This window comes from Cornus florida, unplaced genomic scaffold, assembly GCF_030987335.1.
Source record: "Cornus florida cultivar Cherokee Brave unplaced genomic scaffold, ASM3098733v1 CherokeeBrave_3.0.0_Hap2_Chr05, whole genome shotgun sequence".
NCBI lineage: Eukaryota > Viridiplantae > Streptophyta > Magnoliopsida > Cornales > Cornaceae > Cornus > Cornus florida.
In genome coordinates this window covers 35,642,352-35,659,228 of record NW_026775575.1, presented here as the reverse complement: position 1 = coordinate 35,659,228, position 16,877 = coordinate 35,642,352, and positions in this window count along the sequence as shown.

Genomic DNA, 16,877 nt, shown 5'->3' with positions numbered 1-16,877 from the left:
AAGAAAATAAAGTAAAGACACGATCAAAAGAGTACTAATTTCTATTTGTTTCCAAAACACGGCGTTGCCAATTCAAGTCCCCGGCAACGGTGCCAAAAACTTGGTGTCATCGTCGCACCAATGTTTAAAGATGTGCAAAAGAGTGTGGCTGTGCAATGTGGCCAAGTTTTAAATTTGTAAAAGCCACTACTACATCTAACTAAAAATATAGTTAGGGTGAGTAGGGATCGTCCCAAAGGATTTTTAGGCGTACTTGCAATGGAAACAATGTATTGGGTTAGTAGGTCGAGTGGTTAAAAGGTGGTGTGTTTGATTGATTAGACTACAAATTAAACTAAACAAGTTCAATGTAAAATAAGCAATTTAAATGAAATTTAGATAAAACAAGAGAGTGAGGTCTTGGGGTCTAGAGGTCACCACTAAACATCACCATTCTAGACATTCAATGTATAATTAATGAGGGGAAACATGTGTTTTGCCATTGTTAGGATATGGCTATCTATATATATATGTACTATGATATAAGCTTAAGTTCTCAGGATCGATGGTTAGGAAGGCTATATTACCCTTGGGATGCGTATCTGGATATAAAGGATGTGGTATGTCTTAGTAGATGATGGTACTCATGACTACACGTGTTTTGCATGATCCCTAATATTGAGATGAGTCTGACCTATAGTTTAGTAAGAGTCTTTAGTGTGTATCTATATGTATACTGACTATCTAACTATTGCATGAATTGACTAAGATGTATTCGTTCATTAGGTCTTTGTGGGATGTAGTAGAAATAACTTGTTTGTGGGTTTGACCCACTATTTATTTTTTAGGTCCATGTCAGTATCAGATGTAGATATTGTTTATGCAAAGCAAAGACCAATTATCATCACTCTTCCAGTCATCTACGTAGGATTCTAGTTTATGTTTTCAGTATTCAGATGTAGACAATTATTGCTGTTATTTATTTCAGTTTGGGATTTGATAGGGTTCCACATAATATGGATTCCCAAGTTTTATTTTGGAGGATTGTTGTTATCAGAGGAGATTTTTATTTAATGAAAGTTATTTTGAGGATTTAATTATTATTCTAGTTTTCCTTTCAGCATTTCATGTATTATTTTTTTATTTTTTTGTATTCTGTATTCGTTTATTACCATATTGTTTCTGATATCCCTGGATCTTCGGGCTTGGGCTTGACCAACCCGTACTTGGAAATTCGGGAGTATCACATGAGGAGTGTCTTTAACTCCCACACTCCCTAGCTTAGTTAAAGTAGATATTAGAACTTTGATAGGAACATTTATCACCTATATCCGAGGTGGTATAATGGCCATATTAGATTCTCTGGACCTCCAAATTGAATTCTATTTACATCAACAGTCTTCTAAGGTCTCAAAGTATCTTCCCATTAAATTCTTGAGTCTAAACTCCAAACTTCATTTTTTTAGCATAATTACAAAAATGCCATTGAGCATCCTCAATGCACACTGACAACCAACTGAGCACCCTCTGTGCACGTTGACAGCCTAACTGAGCACCCTCATGGCTTTCAAGGGTCTCACTAACCTCTATTTGGCAAAACCTTATGTTTTTAACAAGTGCCAAAGTGATCCCAAGACATGGCATGACCCTTTATGCCTATGTCTTCCCTTGGACAAATGTCAAGGGGCTAACAAACCACCCCTACCAGAAGAAGTCAACGCCCTCGTCGACTTGTTCAAGTACTCATTAACCTGTTTCTCAAACTGCTATAATGTCACATCCCTTTCCTAACTAGTCCCTATTTCACTGCATCCTTTCCACTACACCAAGTAATCAGTTCTATGATTTTTCTTACTCTGATCCTAGGTTTGGTGAGACAAAACTTGGTGGGTGTCTAGTCGTGTCGATTAACCAAAGTTGTAATGAAAGTGTGGCCAAGTTTAAATTTATAAAGTGTCACTACTACCTCTAACTACTAATATAGTTAGGGTGAGTAGGGATCGTCCCAAGGGATTGAGGGCTATGTTAATATGGAAACCAGATCGAATTAGTAGGTCGAATGATCAAAAGATTGTTTGTTGGTTAATTAAACTACGATATAAATGAATTCAATACTAAAAAACTAAAGTAAATAAAAAGGTAGAGAACAAGAGAGAGAAGTCTTAGGATCTAGAGGTCACCACTAAATATCACCATTCTAGACATTTAATGTGTAATGAATGAGGGAAAACATGTATTGCAATTCAAAGAGGTGTGATTAATTTAATTAACAAGCATGGATTGACTAATTAAGCATACACTGTCTAGACAACCTAGTGAACAACACAATATATCAAACTAAGCAATTAATCCTTCCTTTAAGCTCACAATCAACATACTAACATCTCTTGATTTATAGCATCAATACACATAGACATGCATCAATATCACAAAAACCAAGAGATAAACACATGAACATCTGCTCTAGCATACATAGACATGTGGATAGCATGAAATGATCAATTGGAAGTATTAATCAACACAAATCATTGTAAGAACAAGATTCATATATAAATCAAGTGTCAAGACAACATTACAACACAAATCCCCTCAAAATACAAAGCATTAAGGTCTAGAAGGCTTGCTTAGGCTAACTCAAGCCCCAAGAAGATGTTTAGCCACTCATTGATGTAGTCATCCAACCCTCAAGGGCCATCTCCATGGTAAAAATGCTCTTCTCCTTGATGGACACGAAGAAGGAATCCCCCTCTCCCCTGAAATTAAGTTTTCTACCCGGCAAAGCGGACGAAAACAAAAAAAAAGCACACTTAAAAAAACCCAGAATACCCCTAGGTCAGATGAGGGCAAAAACTCAAAAAAATACAACTTTGCACCAAGTATACATTTGACCCTAAATGCACTTCTAGGCTGAAACGAATATGCACGCAAACGTAACTTACCTATTGGGATGTGCTAGAATAATTCCCGACTTAAAATTACCGCCGATGCAAAATCCGACCCCCCAACGGCCAAAAAGGCGAAAATGCACATGAAATGAAAATTTTGAAATTCAAAATTATGAAATGGTTTCAAATTACTGCTTGGCCCTTGGCCACACTTCATGCATAATATATGAGTGCTAGTGGATGTGCCAGAATACACTATACACCACCCGATTTGAAAATGAACTCTTAAAGACTCGGATTTTCCTATTTTAGCCTAAAAATGCAATAAATGAGACAAGAATGTAAAACCTAAAACAAAATGGTGTTTGACCCTTAGCCACACTTCATACATGGTAAATGAATACCAAATAATGAATTTCATTTACAATGCATACTCTGATGCAAAAATGACATATTAAAACCTTAATTTCTCATATTTTTCACATTAAAGGCAAAACTCAACATTTATGTATAAATATAGATTTCAAATGAAGTTTGGGCCCTTGCTCACATATCATATCCATAAAATGAATGTCAAAAAGTATGCTTAGACACACATTACAAGTCTCAAGGTAAAAATTACTTTTTTAACCTAACTATATATTACAACTTGAAAAGTAAAACTCAAACATGCTATTACTTGCATGTGAACAAGAATACACTTTAATGAACTTCAATCCATTGAAACGACCTAGGGATGTTGTGTATCCCCAAACCAAAGTATCTGTACCTATAAAATAACCCAGTTGCTTCGAGGTGAGTAAACAAGTTTACTCGTAGGGAATGAGCATGCATCGACCTAACTTTTTTCAAGGTTATCACATTAACGTGAAATAATTCAAAAAGGTCATGCCACTTAACGTCTATGTTAAAAGTGAGACTCAAGGATCATCTCAAGCTACTCATGCAATTGAAATGAACTACGGCATACAAATATACATACTCAAGTAAACAAGACAATGTTAAAACATGATATACGACATATATGCACTAAATCATGTTAAACGAGTTAATCAATATCTAGGATACATACACAAGTATTTGAGATATATGGAGTACTTATAAATCAAGTACACCAACACAAGTATACTAAGTTAAACGAAATACATATAAGACAAGTATGCAGGGCACAAGTATACTAAATGAAATTTAAACTCATGGAGCAAGTATACAAGTTCAAGTATACTATATAGGATTCAAATACCCAAAGTAAGCATCAATTCTCAAGTTACAAGTAATCCATGATTAACAACTTGAAATTAAATGCGAAATCAAATAGTGGAAAGACTAGGACCCATGGTCTCTGACCAAGCAAGTTATTCTGGGTAATAACGACCCACAAGGTACTACCTAGTGCACACTTATGACTTAGAAAACTCTTATTTCCATATTAGAGCCAAACCCTAGCCATCACCTGTATTTTGTCCTTAGAAGCCCTCCAAAATCAATAAGTTCAAAACTTATATAAAATCAATAAGTTAAGCCAAACTTAATCAAAATCAAATAATGCATAGACATCACCTTTCACGCGTAAGTAAGGTTAAATCCACACAAACCATGTCCAAGAATTCAAGTCTAAATAGTATGTGACATGTCAAGTCTAGTCTTCAATATGCAATTATATACAAAACGAGATTATCTTACAACAATTGAACCAAATTTCCATCATAAGCCACAAGTACTAAATAAGCTACAATTTAGTAACAAGCTTTCAAGGAAATCAATCATTGGAATTCTAGTATTAAGGAACAACATGCTATATATAGCTACATTGCCCATCATAATGGCTAAAACCATAGGAGTTCCAGACGAAGCTTCAAAAATGTTGCAGCAAGGAGAACAACAATTTTGGAAGGTATTTAGTAAAGCTCCAAGTGTGGCTATGAAAATGCAGAGAGAAATAAAATGGTACAACGTGTTAGAAATTATGTTTCAAATTCTCATTATTATTAGTTTCTATTTTATAGTGTATTTTTTTATGGTAATTTCTTATAGAGATGTGAATTGGGCTCTAAGAAATTGTAATCCTTGTCTATAAATGAATTAGGTATGTGACTATATAAATGGACACTTAGGCTATTGTTGAGAGTTATGAGTTGAGAGAAATGTAGCCTCATGAGGGAGTACGTTGATGGTAGGGGTGAGTTACGGGTTTGGTAGAGTGAACACTGATGGCGAGAGGGAGTCTAGTGGAGTACATGGAGAACTCAGTCAAGAGTTCGTGTGCATGGTCCAATGTTAAAATTCTCTACTATTGTAATATCTCTACATATATAGTGAATCTCTTCTCATCCGTGGATGTAACCCTGATTTTGGGTGAACCACGTATATATCTTGTGTTATTGTTTGAATTGTTGTTTTCTTTCTTTCTTTTGCTTCCAGTATGCCCCAACACAAGGTGTTAATACCTTGACCTTTTCTTTCTACATCATCAAAATATTAATTCTTCAACCTTTTGTACTGTGTGATCAATTTCGTCTAAAAGTAATTGGTATGAAAGGAGAATTGCAATGATGATTATGATCTAATTGACTAACGTTCACAAATAAGCATAAGCATTTGAGCAAATGCACAAAGTTTATATAGTACATATATGTTTAGCAATATGTTGTATGAAAAATAACATCCTTTTTTTTAGGATTTAACTCCTACTATGCCCTCCTGGACATGAACTCGACTCTTAAGGGGTTTGGCAGAATCTTCTCAAGCAACTTTCACCATAGTTAGATGCAATCTGCTACAATGCGTGTGACAAATCAAGTGGACTAAGTGCAATTGAAAGGAAAGATAAGGGATGAATAATTATTTGTTTGTAACAATCCCCTCCCATCCATTTTAAGCTAGGTTAGTTTGTTTCCAAATTCAGAATTAGTTATCCCTCAAATCAATTTTAGTCATGTCTTTGAGCCCTTCCATTGTCTTATATAAATAGTGAAAATAAGTTTTTATATAGCTAGATTAAAATTAGTACTTAATTACTCAGAACTATCTTTATTAAATTAATTAGTCTTTCTCATTAACTATGATAGGAGGTGGAAGGTATGGTACCATCTTCATATAGAATTCGTCCCAATTATGGTGGAAAAACTCCTTAAGCTTTGTTTACCACATGGCACTCTAAATGTAACGACCCAAAAAAAAATACCAAAAATAATAATAATAAAATGTATAAAATTTCGGCATGACCTCCGCAGAAAAAGTCCTTTTATAACCTGTTGAAATACATAAAAATGCAATAGCGTCACTTGGCCTTAAAACTACTCTATCCTGTCCCAACGCACAATACAAATATTATACCACATTCCCAAAATGATTACATACATATAAAAGGTACCGTTCTTCCATCTCATCCAAATGAGGACCGCACTTTAATTACATCAAGTTACAATCCATGGAATATAGCTAAAATTTAAAAGTCCATAACTTACAACATTGTACTAATTAAACTAAAGTTTCACAAAATATTTAAAATTACATTTGTTTTTATAACATCCATTACTACAACACTATACAAGCTACACTTGGTCATTATAAGAGAATATGGTTCATGTTTCTACACAAAAGACCACAAAATGACAATCCCAATCCAATCTAGATTTGTTGGGGATTGTCGTCTGCCACTTTTTTTTCCAAACTTGAAAAATGTTAAGATAATGGGGTGAGCTAAACGCTCAGTAGGAAATGTCAAATACACACTTCTTATGACCCCATGAATCCACGCAAAGAATAGGTAAAACATAAGCAGGATCATGTTATAAGGAATACATACCAATAACACCACAACAAACATGTAAATAAATATCATCCAATCACAATTACACCAAATATGCTAATAAAATTCAATGTCATGTCAATATCATTCCCCCATTTTCCAAAACAATTCATTTTTGCCGTTACAAACCATTAATTCAATCCGGCCCATAGCACCCCTATGGCACCACGAGTGGAGGGTTGACTAACTTTTCCAGATCACATGGCACCGTTATAGCATCGTCTAGGCCAAGGTAGCTCAACCACACTAGAGTCTCTCTCTAGTTCCCTCTAGACCACATTGACAACACGGACCACTAGGCGCCTCCTAGGCGTCCGGAATTCACAAACACGTTTCAAAATCATTTCCCTAAAATAGTTTCATTTGCTTTCAAAACATTTTTCCCTTTTTTTTTTTTTTTCCCCAATGGATGCATGAATGCTTCGTGCTTTTAAATGCCAATTCAATACTAAAATTTCCACACATTCTATCTACATCATCATGACTTTCTTGATTGGAAGCTCTAGACATTTATTTCCATAATTATAACATAAATTTTCATAGTAATTAAAATCATAAAACATACCAACACTAAGCATGCTTCTTTACAAAATTGAAAATTATCATACTAATAAGCCCAATTAATACATAACACACATTTATCACCTTAAATACAAATAACCCTAACAAACACAATCAAAAGAAATTAAAATTAAGCATGCTTAAAGTCAAATTAAAGGGAAAATTCACAAGAAATCGAAGAAATAGTGGATTAGAGCATCCCTACCTCAATGGAAGTAAAAACCCCCAAAATCCCCAATTTCAAACCCTAATTTTGAAATCCAAGGGTTGGGCTAAATGGTGCTTAGCTCCTATCAAATCGACGACCTCAACGAGCTCTTCGACTTTGCTTCACAAAGTTCTACCAAATTCCAATTGGTGTAAGAAAAATCAAGCCTTGAAATTGCAAAAAGAAAAAAAAGAAAAGGAAATGCCTATAGGAAGAGTGGACGCAGCAAAGAGAGAGAAACAAATGAGTTTGTAATGACTTATAATTTATGCGGGCCCCACATGTATATAAATATTTCATTTAACTTTAATAACCTTAAATATATTAATATATATATATATATATCATAAACATTACATTCTCCCAAACTTTAAAAGATTTCATCCCCGAAATCAAGCCATATTGAGGGAGAAAACAACTTTGGATACTTGGAGCGAACCTCCTGTTCGAGCTCCCAAGTTGCCTCCTCAACTCCGTGATACCTCCAAAAAAACCTTTACCAATGGTATTGTCTTGTTCCTCAACACCTTCTACCGTATGTCAAGGACCTGAACTGGTCCCTCCTCGTAGGAAATATCCCCATCAATGTCAACCTCAAGCTAACTCAAAATGTGAGATGGATCTGACTCGTACTTCCGTTGCATTAATACATGGAAAACATTATGGACCCTGTCCATCTGTGGTGGCAATGCTAGTCTATAGGCAACCTCTCCTACACCGTCCAAAATCTCTAAAGGTCCAATGAATCGATGTGACAACTTGCCACTCTTTCCAAACCTCATCAACCCCTTTCATGGAGAAATTCGAAGAAAAACGTGGTCTCCCACCTTAAAAGATAGCGACCGTTTCCACCTATCCTCGTAACTTGTAATACCCCTAATTCTCAAAAGGATATAATTGAAATTTAAATTCGTTTTTCTTTGATTATGTGCTTAGTTGCCTATTTGTTAATTGTTTTTATTTAATTAAATTCTTTGTTAATTGTTTTATTTAATTAAGTTATTTGTTTTAATTACTTATTTTATTTAATTGAGATTATTTGTTTTAATTCTTTGTTTTGATTAATATTATGCTTGTATGGCAGTGTGTAAATTATGTGTGTTATTTTCTTTATTTGTTTAAATGGAATAATAAGTTAATGATTGTTTTCGGTGTTTAAATTAAAGGTTTTTAAATTTGATTTTTTCGGATGAAGTAGCCGACTTATAGTTAAGTTGGAATTAGGGTTAGGTTTTATAAAAGCCTATATATACATAAGTTATGTGTCTGCCAAGGGTTTTAGAACCCTATTTACGTATTGTGAGGCATGAGAGAAACAGAGAGGGATTTGGGGGAAAAAAAGAGAGAAACTTGAGAGGAAGCAGAGAGTCTCAAGGAATAAAGAAAGGGAGTTGCTCGTGGGTGGAACCAAGTGGCAACAGAGGAGGAGAACAGTGAATAGAGGCGGAGAACAATATTGGGATTCGACGGAATTCAGAGACGGTGGCTTAAGGTTTCAAAAGTAAAACCGAAGGCAAGTTTTATCCTAACTCCTTCCATTAAACCTGTGTTCTGTACATGCTATATAGTCTCCAGGAATTAATTCAAACTTTAAAATGGATATTTGATGTATGTTATATTAGACTGTAAACTGTTTGTATATTTAATTAACTGAGATCGGTTTTCTTGCATAAACTATTTCGATCATGATTTAAGTTTTTGTCAATTAATTCATACTAGAATTTGAGGAGTTTCTAGGACTGTTGGAACTTAAATTGAACCCTAAGAACTTAAAAAAATTGGGATAGAGACTTTGAACTTCGCCGGAAGCGAAGAAGAAGAACAGAGACGGAGAAGTAGGGCTTTCAGGGAGAGAGCCAGCTCCCTAGGTGAGAGAGCCGGCTCTCCACGAGGGAGAGCCAGCTCTTAAAGGGTGAGAGCCGGCTGCTGGAACCCCCATGGGGGTATATTTTTGATGTTTTCTGACTGCAGGGGCTAAAACAAAAATTTAGAATTTAATCTAGGGGTCTTTTAAAAGATGTTTTGAACCCCCCATAGGGGTAAATTATACCCAGAAAGGTTGGTTTAAGCTGTGGTAAGGGACATCATGTGTAATACCCCTAGTTTTAAAAAGGATATAATTAGAATTTTATAATTTATCTTATTGTTTTAGTTATTTATTTTATTATTTTTAGGTGCTTACGTGGCTATGTGTTTAAATAGTTTCCTGTTTTATGTGTAATTGAATTAAGTGTTGTGTGGAATTATATGTTAATTGATTTTGATGAGGTGTGTGTTTAATTGTAAGTTTTATTTTCTAGATTAAATATGTATTTTATTTTAGTTTAAAAGGATGGATTGGAACAGGAGTAATGGATCGATCCAAAAGGGTCTCATGGACTATCTGAATGGAGTTGATTGTGGGTATGGATATTTACCCATATATGGATGGTTGTATGGATTTATATGGTTATATACGTATACAAGGATAGGGTATTATTTTTACTAATGATTATTTATTATTAATACTAATAATGGTAGTTTAGGTTAGTAGGTGATATATACATATATAATTGTAAACTATGTATATATTTATTTATCACGACATTGTAGTATTATGTATTATATTTTTTATTTTTCTCTCCGGACTTAGTTTTCAATTAGGACTAGGGTTGGTTTCTATTTAAACTATAAATATATGTGATGGTCTGCAATAGGGTTTGAAAAACCCTTATAGCAACAGTAAGGGACGGGAGGATACAGAGAGTTTTTAGAGAGAAACTGAGAGAGAAGAAGCTAGGGTTTTGGCCAAGAATTGTAGGCCCGACCAAGGAGGAAGGTTGAGGGCTGTTTGAGGGTTAGAACCGAAGCAGAGGAGTCCTTGACGACAGTCACGATCGCCGGAAAAAAAAACTTAGGAAGATGGCGATGAGGTTTTTATTCAAAAACCACAGAGGCAAGTTCTATTCTGTCTCTCTCCCTTTGGCCTGTGTTCTGTGCATACTTAGATGATCTCTAGGATCTTAATCAGATATTAATTGAATCTTGCATGCCTAATATATGTTGAATTGCTCATCTGTATATGTTTAATTTACTCTGAATTTGTTATTGCAAGTTTGGGTTTCACCATTTGATCTTACAGACTAATGAATCGGTAATTATTTTCATTATCATAATTAATGTAAACTATTTTAAATAAAGGATGGGAAGCATACTTAATGAAATATAGACTGTTAGGATCACTTTTACGAAGAACAGAGTGGTTGGAAACGGTCGGAAACAAAGCAGACGAAACGAGGAAGTGCGGTTTTCTCAGAGAGGGAGAGAGAGCCGACTCCAGAAGGTTAGGAGCTGGCTCCCCTCTTCACAGAGCTGGCTCCAAGGTCTAGGGAGCCAGCTCTGAGATGGTTGGAGCCTGCCCCATTGTTTTAGGAGCAGGCTCTGTTGCTCTAGGACGTGTGAAAGTTGTTTTTGCGCACTATTTGGTTAAAATTGGTTATTCTGAACTGTGTTGGGTTGTTGAGATGATTTTAAATATTAATTCATGGAGTATTAAAGTCCTAGGATCTAACAATTTATTTATATGCTAATAATTTTTAAAACAGTATGAAAGTTTCAAACAAATTGGATGCTATTTACGGATGTAATGGATAGAGAGGATTTAGTTGCTCAAACTGTGTCTAGCAATTTAATGGATTGTAGCACGGATTCCAAACAATATATTAGGCTGTGTTAGAACCCACATTGCTTAATTAATGTCTTTATGCTCATGGATTTAACAGTGGAAAAGTTTAACTGATCTTGCATACTGTTAACGGATAGACAGGATCAAATCATCTGGTTTTGTTTTAACAATTTAAATGACTATAGTATGATTTATAAACCATGTTCTGGATGCATAATAGGGTCATTTAATTATTGGACTTGGTTCATGCTTACTTTGGATTATATTTGTTAAGATATTAAATGTTAATCTGCAATTACATGGATTACAGTTTTGGAATTTTAATTGCCAAGATATTAAAACTCTATTCAGCAATTACGTGGGTTAAATGCTTTGGATTCTCATTGCTAAACTATTAAAAATGTTCTAGCAATTGCAAGGATGTTATTTTGGATTTTGGTTGATGAACTGTTTAAATTCTGTTTTATTAGCTATATGGATTATGTGGATTGTACTTGATGTACTGTATGATGTGTTGCATCATTTACGGATCATTTGCATTATATGCACCGAAATGGGACGGTGGCATATGGAGGGGTGGATTAGATCAAAACGCTAATTCCTACACATTCATATATACGGAATGGACTAACTAAAACTGTTAAATCCTGTATGGTTTCATGTCTTATCAACTAAAATCGTTGAACGACATATTGGATGGTTGTTTTGTTTTTCTGCATTAGGAAGGATAGGGATTATTAAAACATTTAAATCCTAATTATATGTTGTGTCTGGACGACGAACAGTTGACAGACACAACATTGTATTTGGATGGAATTTATATATATATAATTTATGGGATAGGGATTTAATTAAAATATTTAAATACTAATTATATGTTATGTCTGGACGATGAATAGTTGACCGACACAACATTGTATTTGGATGGAATTTACATATACATAATTTATGGTACCGCGATATGAGCTTGAGTCTCAGGATCGTTGGTTAAGGAGCATATATGCAGTAGGATGCGTAGCTGGCTATGTTGGTTGAGGTATACCCTGTTAGGCTTAGGTAGTCATGCCCACTCAGGTGCGTTTTGTATGTTGCCTTCTATTCAGGTTCAGACCCTCATCATAGTCCAGTGAGAGTCCTATATTGTGGATATATATATATATATATATATATATATATATATATATATACAGACTATATAGAAATGGTTGAGAAATCTAGGATGTATTTGCGTATCGGGTCTCTGTTTGGATTGTAGTTAGGATAAAACTTGTTCGTGGGGTTGACTGTAATACCCCTATTTCTCAAAAGGATATTTTTGGAATTTAATTATTATTCTATGTGCATTTTTATTGGTTATTTGTTGTATGTGCATTTTATTTGATTATTTGGTTTATGTGCATTTAAATGTTTAATATCTGGCTATATGTTTAATTATAATTGTTTATTTAGTTTAAATTCATTGTTTAATTTAATTGGTGTTTAAGTAACGTGTTTTATTTAATTGCTTGTGTGACTTAGTTAGTTTATATTTTGTAGGTATCATATGTGGTTTAGGGTTTTATTTTATGTAATTAGGTTAGCCGTTTTATAATTAGGTTGGGAATTAAAATTAGGTTTTAAGTAAATGCCTACGTATATTGAATAGCATACGTCGGCTAGGGTTGGAAAATAAACCCTATTCATGTAAGGATTCTTGAGAGAGAATAGAGAGAGGTTTGAGTGAAACATATAGAGGCTCAATGAATTAATGAAGGGAGTGACTCGTGGGTTGAACCAAGAAGTAACAAATGAATGGAACAGTGATCAGAGGAGGAGAATTACTTGGGGTTGCTGGAACTTAGAGATGACGTTGAAAGGTTTCAAACCGAAACCTAAATGCAAGTTCTATTTCTATCTCCTTCCCTTAAACCTGTGTTCTATGCATGACTAGGTAGTCTCCAGGAACTTTAAGTTATTAAAAATCAACCATTTATGCATGCTAAAACTTGAATTACAGTATGTTAATTGTATGTGTTTATGTTTGAATTTTATTTAAAGTTTATCGCATAAGTTGTGATTTTAACTTGTTTAAATTATGCATAAGAGGTTTACATAATGTTTAGGGTTGTTCTGGACTTAAAACAGTAGTCTTAGGACCTTAACGGAGGAAGACGTAGTCACCGGAGCCGTGGAAGACGAACTGTCACAGTTCGGTCGACCGGTTTAGTGTACACGTTCACCGGTTTGCATGAACCGATCGACACCTTGGTAATTGCAACTGGCTGGTTGAAACCGGTTGACACCTTGGGGAAAAACGTCAACTGGTTATTAAACCAGTCAACATCTATGATGAATCAGTTGACATCTTTTAGATTCAGTGGATTTTTGCAAACCAGTTGACATCTGGGGATTTTACATCAACCAGTTTAGGCGAACCAGTCAGCATCTAGAATTTTACATCAATCGGTTAGGCGAACCAGTCAACACTTGGGGTTTTACATCAACTGGTTCCTGGAATCGTCATATGGGTTGTCCAGTGTTGGATTTTGGCACGGGAGTTGGTATCTAGGGATGGTTGGGCCTGGTTAAATAATTTTAATGAATTTTTAGGACCTGACAATTAACTGGAATGCATAATATAAAATAGTATGCTAGGTTTGGGATAAAATTAATATAATGGTTAATTTATGGATATTGTTTTAAACTATTTTAAATCAATCAACTAAATTGAAATTGTTTAATCATGCTGTGGATGTTTTACAGTCTATTTGAGAGGCATGTTAATTTCTTATTCTGTAATTAAATGCGTACTACTTAGAACTATTTTATTATTTAGATTAAATGTAATAATTGAATATATGATATTATTCATGATATTCTGCACTATTTGATGTACCGTTTTATATTTGTACATCATGGATTAGATTAATGTGCTTAGTTTATATTTCTGATTAGCATTATGTCATGTCTCAGATTCAAGGAGTGTCACACTTTCTTTGGGTTATAATTGCTGAGATATTAAACTTTAATCTGCAATTACATGGATTACGCTTTTGGAATTTAATTGCTGAAATATTAAACTTGATTCTACAATTACTTGGATTATTGATTTGGACTTTAATTGCTGGACTATTAAAATATGTTTGTCAATTACATGGATATTGTACTGGATTTTAATTAATGAACTATTAAATACTGGCGTTATCAATTATATTGATATTTGGGATGTATTTGATGTTCAATTGAGTGTGCATCATTTATGGATCATTTGCATTATATGCACTGGTATGGGACGGTGGCATATTGGAGATGGATTAGATCAAAAAGTTAAGTCCTACTTCTTCATACATACGGAATGGATTAACTAAAACAGTTAAATCCTACATGGATGCATGTTCTGTCAACTAAAACAGGTGAACAACATAACGGATGGTTATTTTACTTTTCTGTATTAATAAGGAAATGGATTATGAATATAAAATCCTATTTATTTTTAGTCTGTGCAGTTGAACAAGCTTAACGAAGAACTGGATTTCTTACGGATGTTTAGTCTGTGCAGTTGAATAAGCTGAACGACTAACTAGTTTTCTTAGGGATGGATAGGAGAGAACTTTAAATATATATCATTATGGTACCGTGATATGAGCTTGAGTCTCCTGATCACGGTTAGGGTGCGTATATCGCCTCAGATCGATAATTGGACCTAATGATGTTCCCTGGTAGGTCTAGGTGTGCATGATTATGCTACGTGCATTTTATGTGTTACCTTCTACTCAGGTGTGATGACTATAGGTTAGTGAGCGTCCTATAGTGTGTATCTATATCTATATGGACTATTTTAGCTATTGCCGAGCTATCTAGGATGTATCTGCGTATCGGGTTTATGTATGGATTGTAGTAGGATGGAACTTGCATGTGGGCCTGACCCACTCTTATTTTTCAGGTATTCGTCAGTACCAGGCTTAGAGCTTGATCGCGATGAAGCAGATACAGACACTCACTCTTTCGACTACATAGGAGTTCCTTTATTATTTTAGTTTTGGATTTTGGTTCTGTATTTCATTTACAGTTGGGGATTATTAGGGGTCCACTTAATGGATTCCTGAGTTGTACGGATTGGAAAGATTAAGTTATATTAATGTTTTTATTCTTTTGAGGATTTTTCATATTAGAATTCTTTTCAGCTTATTATTTTATTTTAAATTCTTTTGTATTCTTGCTTGTTTACATATTAATTGTTTGGTATCCCTCGGATCTGTGCTTGGACTTGATCACTGGTGGCTCTAGAATCGAGGGGTATCACACTGACCCACTATAATTTTTTAGGTAACAGACGATTCTAGGTTTGAGAGCTTGTTCGTGCTGAGCAGAGGCGGACACTCATTCTTCTGATGACGTAGGGGTTTTCTTCATGGTTTTGCATTAGATTTCCTTCAGTTGTTCTTATTCAGTGTTGGAGTTTTATTAGGGGTCCACCGGATGGATTCCCGAGTTGTACTAGAAATGGAGAAGTTGAATGTATTGAAATTGTTTCTTATTTATAAAATTTATTTTGAGGTTTCAGCTTCTGGATTATCATTTTAGTATTCTTTTCAGCAATTTTATTTATTCCAATTTATCTTAATTGTATTTTGTGTTCGTTTATTACTAATTAGTTTGATATCCTCGGTAGTCGGGCGTGGGCCTGGCCAACCCGCATCCGGAAATCCGGGGGTATCACAGTTGGTATCAGAGCACTCCAGGTTCAAGTGCCTTTAGGAGTGTTTTTCGTTATAAGACTTCCATGTTGCGTCTCTTAATACTTAGAGCCATATTAGGATTCGTTGTACTCTATTTACGGTTCGTTAGGAGGAGCTGATGTCAATTATATCCTGTAGTTACCGAATGGTTGACACTGGGAGGAGGATTGGGTTCAAGGAAAAAGCAATAAAGACCTAAAGAAGTAAATGAGTACGTTGTCGAGTTCTTCGTCTGAAGTAGAACTTGGGATTGAAGGTTTAGTTATGGGGTTGGCATTACTTAGAAAGTATAAGCCAAGGAGGATTAAGGTGTAGGTGTTAGGCACCGTATATCGGGGCCAACATAACTTCAGTTGCTCTCAAAAAGGAGACAAGCGAAGAATAGGAGTCCGAAGAGGATCCTAAAGGAGGAGATTTTTGCATATCTAAAAAAGAGGATACTAAATCTTGAAGGATCGCACGAGGGTGATTCTATTTGCTAGCAGTATAGTGAATGATACTATTTGAGTTGGTATAGGTCAATCTATATACAGTTAAATTTTCGTATCATCTTTAAGAGAGCTATGTATGAAGTACTCTTCTGGAGTTTAGGGATCTGATGAAGTTCTTTTCAGAACGAAGAAATGATTTTATATCATGTTCCGGAGAGTGTGGGGATTAAGTTGTGACGTTCTAAGTTGCTTTATAAAGCCACGTTAGACGGTTTGCATTCCACGTATAAGGAGGATGAAGGTTAAACCCTTTGGTATTTGCTTAGGCAAATAGATGTTGCTTTTTGAGCTATGTACAAGGATATGTTACGAGGTTGGGTGATTACCTACGAAACTGTAAAGGGAACTTTTGTGAAATAATTGGACAAGTGGAATTCAAAGGTGGTTTTCTTTTCTAGAATGGATGATTTTTTAAGTCGAATTATATTTTGTGTTATTTTGTTTTGTAATACGTGTCTTATTTTTGTTAGTTATTCAGGATTCGAAATATGGTTTAGTTGGGGACACAAGTATGTGATCAACCACCTATGGTTTTAATAACATAGAGTAATAGCGCTATA